Source organism: Myotis brandtii, unplaced genomic scaffold (genome assembly GCF_000412655.1).
Source record: "Myotis brandtii unplaced genomic scaffold, ASM41265v1 scaffold1563, whole genome shotgun sequence".
NCBI classification, from domain to species: domain Eukaryota; kingdom Metazoa; phylum Chordata; class Mammalia; order Chiroptera; family Vespertilionidae; genus Myotis; species Myotis brandtii.
The window spans coordinates 499,607-511,390 of NW_005355679.1; the positions used below are offsets into that span (position 1 = coordinate 499,607).

At 39.2% G+C, this 11,784-nt stretch overlaps 1 protein-coding gene and 1 long non-coding RNA gene across 6 annotated transcripts in view; both read left to right on the forward strand.

The window, feature by feature from the left end:
* Nucleotides 1–6: 6 nt before the first annotated feature.
* On the forward strand, nucleotides 7–2,977 carry LOC106725333. Its single transcript, XR_001361198.1, has 2 exons — nucleotides 7–450; nucleotides 1,731–2,977. It is a non-coding gene; the product is annotated as an uncharacterized LOC106725333 (long non-coding RNA).
* A 3,965-nt stretch (nucleotides 2,978–6,942) lies between these two features.
* CSGALNACT2 (chondroitin sulfate N-acetylgalactosaminyltransferase 2) overlaps nucleotides 6,943–11,784 on the forward strand; it is a 41,895-nt gene continuing 37,053 nt past the window's right edge. For 2 of the 5 annotated variants that reach the window (XM_014536079.1, XM_014536078.1), the window contains exon 1: nucleotides 6,945–7,187. The gene's annotated coding sequence lies outside the window, so the exon portion shown is untranslated. Of the gene's footprint in view, nucleotides 7,188–9,126; nucleotides 9,151–11,784 lie in introns of those variants that run through there. The other 3 variants (XM_005861780.2, XM_014536080.1, XM_014536077.1) reach the window with 3 other exon arrangements.

Consider the following 11,784-nt stretch of genomic DNA (forward strand, 5'->3'; position numbering starts at 1 on the left):
GGGTCTCGCTCCTGGGCGGTGAGCGCGGCCTCTGCGTGTTGTAGCGGAGCGTTCGGAGATGGAGGGGGGACCGGTGTTTGACGGCTGAGAAGGTCACGCTCGCTTTGTGTTATCATCTTGATGCTGTTCGTTTAAAATGACCCTGTGACTAAAACAGCGTGAAAAGCGATGCTGGGTTTCCAGCATGTATGGCTCAGAGGATGTTGACACACAGAAGCACAGTTTTAGTTCCAACCAGTTTGGAAATTACATTTTTTTCTTACCTTTTTTTTATTATTATTGAGGTGTAAGACACGAGTGAAGTCATCAAGCGCATAAATCTTCATTGTACAGCTCAGTGAATTTTTATGGGTTTGTGAACTTGGGTCACCACCAGCTTGATGAAGTGACCCCTGCATTTGTATATAGAACATTTCTGTCACCCCAGGAATTTCCCTCTGCTTCTTCCAGGTCAATCATACCCTTGCCCCCTAATCAGCCTTTGGATTTCTGTCTTCATGTATTAGTTTTGTCTACTTTGGACTTCATATTAATGGAATTGTACAGTATGCCCAGCACATTATGGTGAGGTTCATGTAACATTGGTTCATGTAACATTGGTCCATTTTTTTTCTTTTTTGCTGTGCAGTACTTGTTTGTGTGATTATATGATTACTCTTGTGTTGATGTTATATTTGTGTTTCCAATTTTTGTATATTATGTGTTTTGAGGACTGCTGTGGACATTCTTGTAAACGTCTTGGTGAACATCTGTATGTGCTTCTGTCAGCTGTGAAATGTCTGAATCATCAGATAGGCAGAAAATTACCTTTAACATGAAGCCTTTTTAAAAAGGTAGAATGTCTTATTTTAACTTCTATAATGTCAAAGATTGGTAAAAGGCATCACTATTATGATTTCAAAACTTAAGTGACTCATTATCACATTATTACTTTATTTAATCCTTGGGGTGCATACCTGGGGTGATCTTCTCCCAGACTGTTACTGCTGCTCTAACTGTCTGTTGGAGAAGTCTGTTAGAGCTGCTGGTGATCTGTCCCTGAGGCTTGTTGTATAACACTTAGGTAAGAACTGTGTTACTCAAGTCAGTGGTTGTTAGGGGAAATGAAACACCAGAAAGATATGACTAAAAATGGATTGAAGAATCATGGGATTGCACACCAAAGAATTATTACACTGTTATTGTCATCCTACACAAGTATGGGTAGAATATATAATTGAATTATAGAGTTAGTTACAAATGTAAATTTACTACAGGATCACAGTGATTTCTAGGGTCCTAAGATGCATTGATACATTTATCATGGGAATCAACAACAAAAATCACTAAGCATTTGTGGGAAATCGGTAACATGGAAGAGATGCCCCAGGCTGAACAAACATAAGAACTAGACCTGAAACAACGGAGTCCATGTAAGAAACAGAAAAACTTTAAAAGAAATATTCGTGCGCTAGATTTAGAAGGATATTATGCCATTTGAACGCATACAAGCTGCCCTGAAAGTAAGCAATCAATCAGTTCTTGAATATTAAAACATGGAAAATAGCCATAACATCGAAAAGAGATCTAGAAGAGCCATTTTACATCTCATAAGAGTTCCAGGAGGTAAAAGAAATTGGAAGAGGAGAAATAACCACAAAGAAAATAGAGATCATGAGAGTAGGAGTATCCAGGCAGAGTCTTGGACACCTGAAGCCAAACAGAAAGACACTATCAGTTAGGAGACAAAGTACTGGCGAATATAAATCAACTCTTCCCTCCCTGGTCTCCATTTCTTCATCTGTGCAGTGGGGGAAGTATACCTTTTCAGAAAGCTTTTGGAAAGATGCGGCACAAATTGAGGGTTTCTGGCTGTCTTAACAGTTTCTTTTCCCCAACCTCTTCCCCTTGCAACTCACCATAAATGCCAGATTTCCCATTCCTACTTTATAATAGTAGAATGGAACCAAAATATTGTCCAACTGTCCAAAGGAAGAAACAAGGAAATTTCTCTGAGTAGAAGTATTTGAGTTTATGAATAGAAAAGACTGATACATTCTGATGAAATTTATGAACTTCATGGATAAATGTACAATCTCATAAGCTTCCAAAGAGAAGCATATGGTTACCTATAAAGGGATGGAAATCAGACTTGCAATTAGACTTTTAATCTGGACATGGACTGTTAGATGACAGTGGAGCAGTTATCTAACTAAAATGTGCTCATCGGACATATTTTGAACTCTGAATCTTATCTCTAAACTGTCATTCAGAGCAGAAGCAAAATAAGTCATTTTCAGCCAGACCCCAGGAATGCCCCAATATGTTTACATCAAATAAAAAATAATCTAAGAGAAACAGAGATGGAGTTCAAGAAATAGTGATCAAAGAAAACAGTAAAACATTTCTCAACTCTAAGGTATTGACAACCATAGCTAAGAAATATGCAATACTAAGGAAGGATTCATAAAACAGAGTAGGTATAATAAGTCTATAATTTGGAACAAACATTCAACCTGGTTTTTTTAAAGTTGGTTGTGAAGTGGGAAATAGGTAAAGGCATTTTGGAAGACTTATCCTGAGCAGGGAGAAGCTATAGATACTGACTAATTACATGTTAGAATAAACTCTTTAAGGAAATAGAACTCAGCAGTTCCATCTCCAGGGATTCATCCTATAGATGAAATAATACGTGTGGAGAGTCATGTATATATAAGGCTATTTATACTGAAATGTGTAATCGTGGCAATAGATTTGGAAGGATACACAAAAACTGGAAAGAGGAGAACTGTGCCTCTGAGATAGAAGGGAGAGGTTTCATTGTATGCCTTATATCATGTGTAACATTTTAATCACATGTATTTATTTGGGGAAAATATAAAAAATTGGGGGAAGTGTAAAAAATGTAAAACTTTAGAGCACGGGTTGCCAAACCTAGCTGGCCACTTATTTTAATCTGACCTGTTACCTAAGAGTGGTTTTTACATTTTAAGTGCTTGAAAGAAAAAGAGGAAGAATACTTTGTGACATGAAAATTATATGAAGTACAAGTTTCAGTGTTCATTGGACCATAGCTATGCTCATTCATTTACACATCATCTATGGCTGCTTTTGTGCTACAAGATGGAGCTGACTGATTATGATGTTTACTGTCTGACTCTACCTAAAATGTTTGCTAACCCCTGGTTAGAGGACAGAAACTGGACCTCTGTATATACAGGAATTTTGCTTATCATAAATGACATTTCCAGTTAGTGCCTGACACACAATAAGTCCTCAAAATATTTGTTGAATGAGGTGCTGTCTTATGATGATCATACTTTTATTTTTAAATACTTACAATTGATTCATTGACATGTTAAATTACCTATGTATCATTTTTAATATTCATAAATTACTCAAGAAATAAAATGTAATTCCCTCCTTCACAAATATTTATGCCTCATAATGTTTTAGTTTGTTTTGTTTTTGTTTTCTGACAGTGTTCATCTTTTCCAAATAATTTTGTGACTTTGTTTTTGTTGTGTAAAAAGTAAACTCAAAACTATAAATTCAGTTGTTTAAAACTTTAATAATAATTATTCTATACAGGAAGTTTAGGAAGATTATACAGAATAGAATTTTAAAAATAAGTAGATTCAAATGGATTATTTATATTTTACAGAAGGCCGTTGGATACTCTTATATCAGAAGTTAATTTGGTACACTGCAGTATATGTATCCTGGAAATTATGTATGAAATAAGTATTAGAAGGACCATAAAATTATAGAATCAGAGAGATACACATCAATTGGTTGCCTCCCACACATGTCCCAACCCGGGGGCCGGGCCAGGATCAAACCCTTGACCAGGAATCAAGCCCGAGACCTTTCAGTCCTCTGACCACCCAGTTAAACCGGCCAGGGCTCTACACATATTTAAAGCATGCAATTTGATAATTTGAATATATGTATGCATCTGTGAAATCATCACCAAATCAAAAATGATGGACATTATCAATCACTACCAAAAGTTTCTTTGTGCCCTTTTGTAATTCCTTCTTGATACCACCTCTTACGCCCTACCACATCCCCACTCCCTGACTCTCCCCCCATTCCAGGCAACCACTGACTCAATCTCCTTTCTTTCACTGTATGTTACCTTACATTTTTTAGAATTTTATATAATTGGATTCGTACAGTATGTACTCGTTTGTTGTCTAGCTTCTATCACTCAGAGTAATTATTGAGTTTCACCTATGTCAAAGCATGTATCAGTAGTTTATTCCTTTTTATTGCTGAACAGTGATAAAGCTGCTCTGAACATTTATGTACGACTATGTGGACATATGCTTTCATTTATCTTGCATAAATATCTAGGAATGGAGTGACTTGGTTATATGGGAGGTTTATGTTTAACTTGTTAAGAAACTGTGAAAACATCTTACATTCCTGCCAGCAGTTTATGAAAAACTTCTAGTTCCTCCACATTGTCACTAACACATCAGTCTTTAATTTTAGCCATTCTAAAATTAGCCATTTTGAGTAGTGGTATCTCATTGTGGTTTAAATTTGCATTTTCCTAATGACTAATAATGTTGAACATTTTTTTTCTGTACTTATTTGAAGTTTTTGTTCAAATCTTTTGTCAATTTTAAATTGAGTTGTGTTTGTTTTGTTATAATTGTATTTTAATAGTTTTTACAATATATTTGGAATAAAAGTCCTTTATGAAATAAATGTTTTGCACATATTTTCTACAGGTCTGTGGCTTGTCTTTTCATACTTTATATTAAAAAATTACTCTTGAAATTCAGCATTATATTAATTTCAGGGGTACAGCATAGTGATTAGACATTTATATAACTTATGAAGTGTTCCCCCTGATAAGTATAGTACCCACCTGGCACCCTACATAGCTGTTACAATATTATTGACTATTTTCTTTATGCTATACTTTATATCCCCATGATTATTTTACAACTGCCATTTTGTACTTCTTAATCCTTTTGCCTTTTTCACCCAGACCCCAAACCTAAGTGTTCATCAGTAGATGACCAGGTAAAGAAAAAGCGGTACATATATAGAATGGAATATTACTCGGCCATTAAATGAATGAAACCTTACCATTTGTGACAATGTGGATAGATCTAGAGAGTATTATGCCAAGTGAAATATGTCAAACAGAGAAAGACAAATACCATATGATTTCACTTATTTGTGGAATCTAAAAAACAAAACAGCCCTAGCTGGTTTGGCTCAGTGGATAGAGCGTTGGCCTGCGGACTGAAGGGTCCCAGGTTCGATTTCGGCCAAGGGCACATGCCCAGGTTGTGGGCTCGATCCCCAGTAGGGGGCATGCAGGACGCAGCCGATCAATGATTCTCTCATTATTGTTGTTTCTGTCTCTCTCTCCCTCTCCCTTCCTCTCTGAAATCAATAAAAAATATTAAAAAAATAAAAAAAAACAGTAGAGTAGATAAAGCTGAGAATCAAATCAGCGATTGGGAATATAAGGAAGCAAAATACACCCAATCAGAACAGCAAAAAGAAAAAAGAATCCAAATAAATGAAGATAGTGTAAGGAGTCTCTGGGACAACTTCAACCAATGAAGGCAGTCCTCGGGTTATGACAGACTCGACATATGTTGTTTCGTGGTTACGTTGCCATCTCTCATTTACAATATTTATAAAAAGAAAAAAGTTCCGTCATTTCGACGTATGTACATATGTGCTTTATGTTTTTTATTATTTATTTACCACAAGTAAAGGTCAGGAATTGTTATCTTTCTTTTAAATTTTTTTTTACTGTTTCACTTCATTACTGCTGTGCATGTGCTCCATGTGAGTGACATAGGTGCTTATGTAGGTGGGTTCCTACTTACGGCGAAAATCGCGTTACGTAGCACGTAGCACGGTAGGAGCAGATCTCCGACGTAGCCTGAGGACATACTGTATTTGCATCGTGGCGGTGCCAGAAGGGGAAGAGAGAGCAAGAAATTAAAAACATATTTGAAAAAATGACAGGAAACTTCCCTAACTTGGTGAAGAAAATAGACATACAAGTTCAGGAAGCACAGAGTCCCAAACAAGATGAACCAAAAGAGGCCAACATCAAGACACGTCATAATTAAAATGGTAAAGGTTAAACACAAAGAGAGAATTTTAAAAAAGCAGCAAGAAAAAAGCAGTTAGTTACCTACAAGCTAGTTCCCATAAGACAGTCAGCTGATTTATCAACAGAAACTTTGCAGGCCAAAGGGAGTGACAAGAAATACTCAAAATGATGAAAAGCAAGGTCCTATAATGCAAAGCCATCACTTAGATTGAAAGGACAGATAAGAGCTTCCCAGACAAGAAAAAGCTAAATGAGTTCATCACCATCAAACCAGTATTATATGAAATGTTAAAGGGTCTTCTTTACAAAGAAAAAGAAAAAATATGAACAATAAAACAGCAATAAATACATATCTATCTATCAACAATTGAATCTAAGAACCAAAATAAATAACAAGCAGAACTGAAACAAACTCATAGATACAGAGAACTTTTTGATGGATGCCAGATAGGAGGGGGGTTGGGAGATGGGTAAAAAAGGTGAAGGGATTAAGAAGTACAAATTGGTTGTTATGGAATAGTCATGGGGATGTAAAGTACAGCATAGTCGGTAATATTCTAATAACTGTGTATCGTGTGAGATTTATCAGGATGATCATTTAGTAAGTTATTTTTAATCACTGGGGTGTACACCTAAAACTAATATAATGTGAATCAATTGTAATTGAAAATTCAAAATGATTTTTTAAAAAAGATTTGTTAGGCAGGACCAGAACCATGTTTAGTCTAGAGACAAGACCCTTTTGAATACTCTTCCCATTTCATTTCCCCATGAATTTGGGAGGTTTTCCAGTCTGTCTGGTGGGAACGTGCACTATTCCTGGCCCTATATGAGTGCTGAGTTCTGTGTCCTCTAACTTTTTGTGTGGTTCTTTCCTTAGCATCAATTTTTTCACATGCCTGCACTTATCAGTGCTCTGCTGAATTCCCAAAGACTGTCCTCTTCAGATCTCTGGAGTTCTCTCTCTGTGCAGATCTCACCTCTCAGATTGTATCCTTTGAACCTAGTTGCCTTGGTCTGCCCAGACTGTCAGCTCCATCTCATCAGCTTAAGGAGTCTGTTGGGCTCTGCTTAGGTTCTGCTACCTGTGCTATGGCCTGGAACTAAGGCAGTAAGTTGGGCAATTGTTTCTTGTTTCTCCAGGGATCACTCTCTTTTATTACCAGTATTCAGTATCTTGAAACCATTGTTTCATATTTGACGGGGTTTTTTGTTTGTTTGTTTTTGGTTATTTCAAGTGTGAGAGTAAATCTGGTCCCTGTTACTCCATCTGGGCTATAAGAGAAAGTCTCTTTAGTCTGTTTTAGAGAGTAAGAATTGATGGCTTCTAAAGTTTTTTGCAACTCTGAGATCTTTGAGTTTGTATTCCACATCTTTAACAGCTTATTTTTTTGTCTCCACAGTACATCCCATTCTCTCCTCAGAACACTTAACTATCTGCAGTTTATGGTTAGAAGTTTGCTTGGAATTAAATCTGTGCTATGAGTGAGCCGTATTTATGATACCAACACATTGCATAGAATGATGGCAATCAAAATATAACAGAAAAATGTATAAATACAGTTCTGTAGAGATCATATATATGTACTAGTGGTCTGATGCACGAAATTCGTGCATGGAGGGGGGGTGTCCCTCAGCCTGGCCTGCACTCTCTCGCAATCTGGGACAGCTGGCTCCTAACCACTCACCTGCCTGCTGGCCTGATCGCCCCTAACCACTCTGCCTGCTGGCCTGATCGCCCCCAACTGCCCCCCTTCTGGCCTGATCCCCCTTAACTGCTCTCCCCTGCCAGCCTGATCACCCTAACTGCTCTCCCCTGCCGCCCTGATCCCCCCTAACTGCCTCTGCCTTGGCCCCGCCACCATGGCCTTGTCCGGAAGGACGTCCAGTCTAATTAGCATATTACCCTTTTATTAGTATAGATAGAGGCCTGGTGCATGGGTGGGGGCTGGCTGGTCTGCCCTGAAGGGGGTCCAGGATCAGGGTGGGGGTCCCCTTGGGAGGCAGGGCTGGCCTGGGTGAGGGACTGGGGCGGTTTGCAGGCTGGCCACGCCCCCATCAGGATGAGGGGGTTCTCTGCTGGGAGTGGGGCCAGCCTGAGCGAGGGGCCGTTTATAGGCTGGCCACGCCCCCATCAGTGTGGGGGTGCCTGCAGGGGGGCATGGCCGGCCTGGGCGAGGGGCTGAGGGCCGTTTGGGGGTGGTTTGCAGGCCAGGTCTCTGCTGGGAGTGGGGCCAGCCTGAGCGAGGGGCTGAGGGCCATTTATAGGCTGGCCACGCCCCCATCAGTGTGGGGGTCCCTGCAGGGGGGCATGGCCGGCCTGGGCGAGGGGCTTAGGGCCGTTTGGGGGTGGTTTGCAGGCCAGGCAAGCCCCAGGCTTTGTCCGGAAGGTCTCCGGAAAGTCTCCCGGTCTAATTAGCATATTACTCTTTTATTAGTATAGATAATTACAACACAATCAGATCACTATGTAAGGTTACTTTCTATAGAACCCCCCTTTTTTTCATTCACAGTTTCCCCTTTTAGTAATAAATCAACATGATGAATGCATTGATGACTGACTTTTTGGTTAGATAGTGTGTTCTCACAGTGCTAGGAAGGCTCACTCCTAGGAAGTCTTAGTATTGACTTCATCTTGTTGACCACTGGGGACGGGGCAATACTGGAACCATATGATCTGAACTGAGGCCAAATTTTCCCCCCAAAAGGAAAGGGCAGGTAAATGGAAGACAGGTCTTATGGCCTTCATTAGGAAAAAAACACTCTGGATCATTTCTGTCTTATGACTATCGTGATCCAGGTTTTGCCTTCTGTCTCATTTTTCTGTATTTGACATCTAATATAACAATTACATAACTCGTGAAAAGAGTACTAACAGTTATCTTATACATGCTCAGTAATCATAAACAGCTGAACTATGTAGAAAAACCCAAAGAACAAATAACTTATTATGACAGTCAAACAAAATGGAGTTCAGTATCAGTCCATAGGTATACAGGTTTGTCGATGTCTTGGGATAGCTGTCTACTTCTGATGTCAGCAGTTTCTCACCCTAGAGGGCTTTGATGACTGTGGTAAGTGGAAGTGAGTATCAGAGATGGGGTGGATGTCCATTTGTGGTTAGGTGCCTGATAAGGCCCCTTCTAATGGAGTTGGAGAGTATCTTTTATTTGATGTCCTTTTCAATAATCAAATTTTAAAGTCTTTGTCTCCTGGGAGTTCACTGTGAAAGGACACAGTTACCAACTTGGCATTGTCTTGAAGTGACTATCAAACCTTGGTGATAGTGTAAGATGCCTCCTTTCAGTAATGTCAGCCCGTAAGTTTCTTCATCTAAGTTCAGCTTAAATGCATTGTGATGCATGAAAGAATGCAAAAACTGGAAGATGGGGAGCCAGGGAGCAGGGACAATCCAAGCAGCTTTGTTGGGTTTTCCATAGCCCTAACTCTTCATATTTTTTCCTCTGATTTTCCCTTGCAATTTACCATAAAAGACAAGTCTTTTGACATATTTCAGGGGCCTTTCTGGAACACTTTATTTCTGTCTATATTGAGACTTTTAACCCTTAAAACCTCCAATTTCTAATGAAAACATCAATTTCTAGTGGAAAGCATTCTTTTTTAAAAAAATGTATTTTATTCATTTTTTACAGAGAGGAAAGGAGACGGATAGAGAGTTAGAAACATTGATGACAGAGAAACATCGATCAGCTGCCTCCTCCACACCCCCTACTGGGGATGTGCCTGCAACCAAGGTACATGCCCTTGACTGGAATCGAACCTGAGACCCTTCAGCCCACAGGCCAAACCTAGTCAGGGCTGGAAAGCATTCTTTAACTGGACATTTTATAACCTCTGAAAACATTTTATATAGACATAAAAGTCAGTTATTAACAATGACTTATTTTTGTAAAACCCAGGCAAAATAGAGACATGTTTTATTTAAAGCAATAAACTTAAGCAAGTTTTTATTTACTGAGGATTAACCTTAGATCATGTATACTTGAAAAGCATTTGAGTTAGTTTCTATATTTCTGAGAATTTTAAAATACTCAATTCTCGCAAGTGGTTGGCTTTAAATTCATTTTAACAGTACCATCCAGAGGTAGAAAATTATCTCACATTTATAACACACATATATATAGACACAGACAGACACAAAGAGAGAACAGTTGAATCTAAATTCTGTTTAGGAGGCATTTACAATTCATATCTGTCCTTGACAAGTCAAGTTCCAAATGACCTTCTCCCTTTTAAAATAAGGACAGCCATTGATTGATTGATTGATTAAAATACATTTTTATTGATTTCAGAGAGGAAGGGAAAGGGAAAGAGAGATTGAAACACCAATGATGAGAGAGGATCATTGATCGGCTGTAAAGACAGCCATTTTTAATACCACAAAAAATTGTGTTGACACCTAAACGACATCATAGGTGATCTATTTATTTATATATTCTTTTTGAAGATTCAAGAGACCAATTAAATATGATGTTTTTATTCACTCTGCCTAATTTTATAGCCAGCTATTCCTAATTGTGTGTGCAAATAATCCTTTAAAGTATCAGAGGATCCTCATTTTGGCCATAATTATAAATGGGAGGCTGACTGTGGTGGGCCTTGTTGGCCTGGGTGGCATGATTTCCCAAGTTAATTTTGAGATCTGTAGAGTGTGAACAAAGTTCTAGGGAAAACATGCATGTCTCCAGACGAGCTAATTGCAGTGGATATCTTTATAGGACTGCTTTATGCCCTAGAGAAAGTTTTTTCTCTGGAAACCCCACAAAGATTCTCTGTCACCTAAGAATACTCAAACAAGGGACAGCAAGAGCTTATCAAATGCAGCAAAAATAGCGATGCTTTCCAAGGCAGGGCCCCTCTCTCAGGTCCCCCTCTCTCAGGGTGAACCCATTTCAAGGCTCTCTGTCCTCCCAGGGTCCTGCATGCTTCTCTGGGATTGGCTGCACTACCTCACTGGCACCTTCTCTGCCTCTCTGGATTCGGGTGTGGAGCAACTGTTAATGGGTTGGGGAGCAAGTGTCCTTTCTCAGAGCTAAAGAGAGCTCAGTCTCTCATTTAATTAGCAAAGATTTTGCTCAGACTCTCAGTAAGCAATCCAATCAAAAAGCTGAAATTAAAAGCAGCAACCCACTTTTTTCCCTCTCTCCCCGGGTTATCTCAACCATTATCTACCTCAAAGATTTTCTAAAAACAGTTCAAATAAAATCATGGCCTGCTACTTAAAGCAAGGAGGCCCAGGATTCACCCAAGTTCACTTGATACAAAGTGGAGAGTCTGTGGGGTACAATGAGCCCTTGCTTTACCTAGTATCGGTCCAGGACCACAGGATGGTCCTGGGTGGGCTTCTTCGGAATCCTGTCACACTATGCCAGCTAAACGCCAATGTGTAGAGAATTTTTAAGAGTTTATTTGAGCCAAACTGATGGCATACACCAGGGAGTAAGATCTCATATGCTCCCTAGATAATTTCTTAATGCCAAAATTTTGTTCTATCTGTTTTCTACATCATTTATAATTAAACAAAATTTACAATGTGTAAAGTAGATGTTGTCATAGTAAAGCTCAACCCACTTATAAATACACTAGTACCCCTGCGCATGAATCCGTGCGCTAGTAGCTCACTGCCGCCCTCCAGTAGCTCTCCGCCCGCTGCTCCACCCTCCTGTAGCTCCCTCCATCCCCCCGGC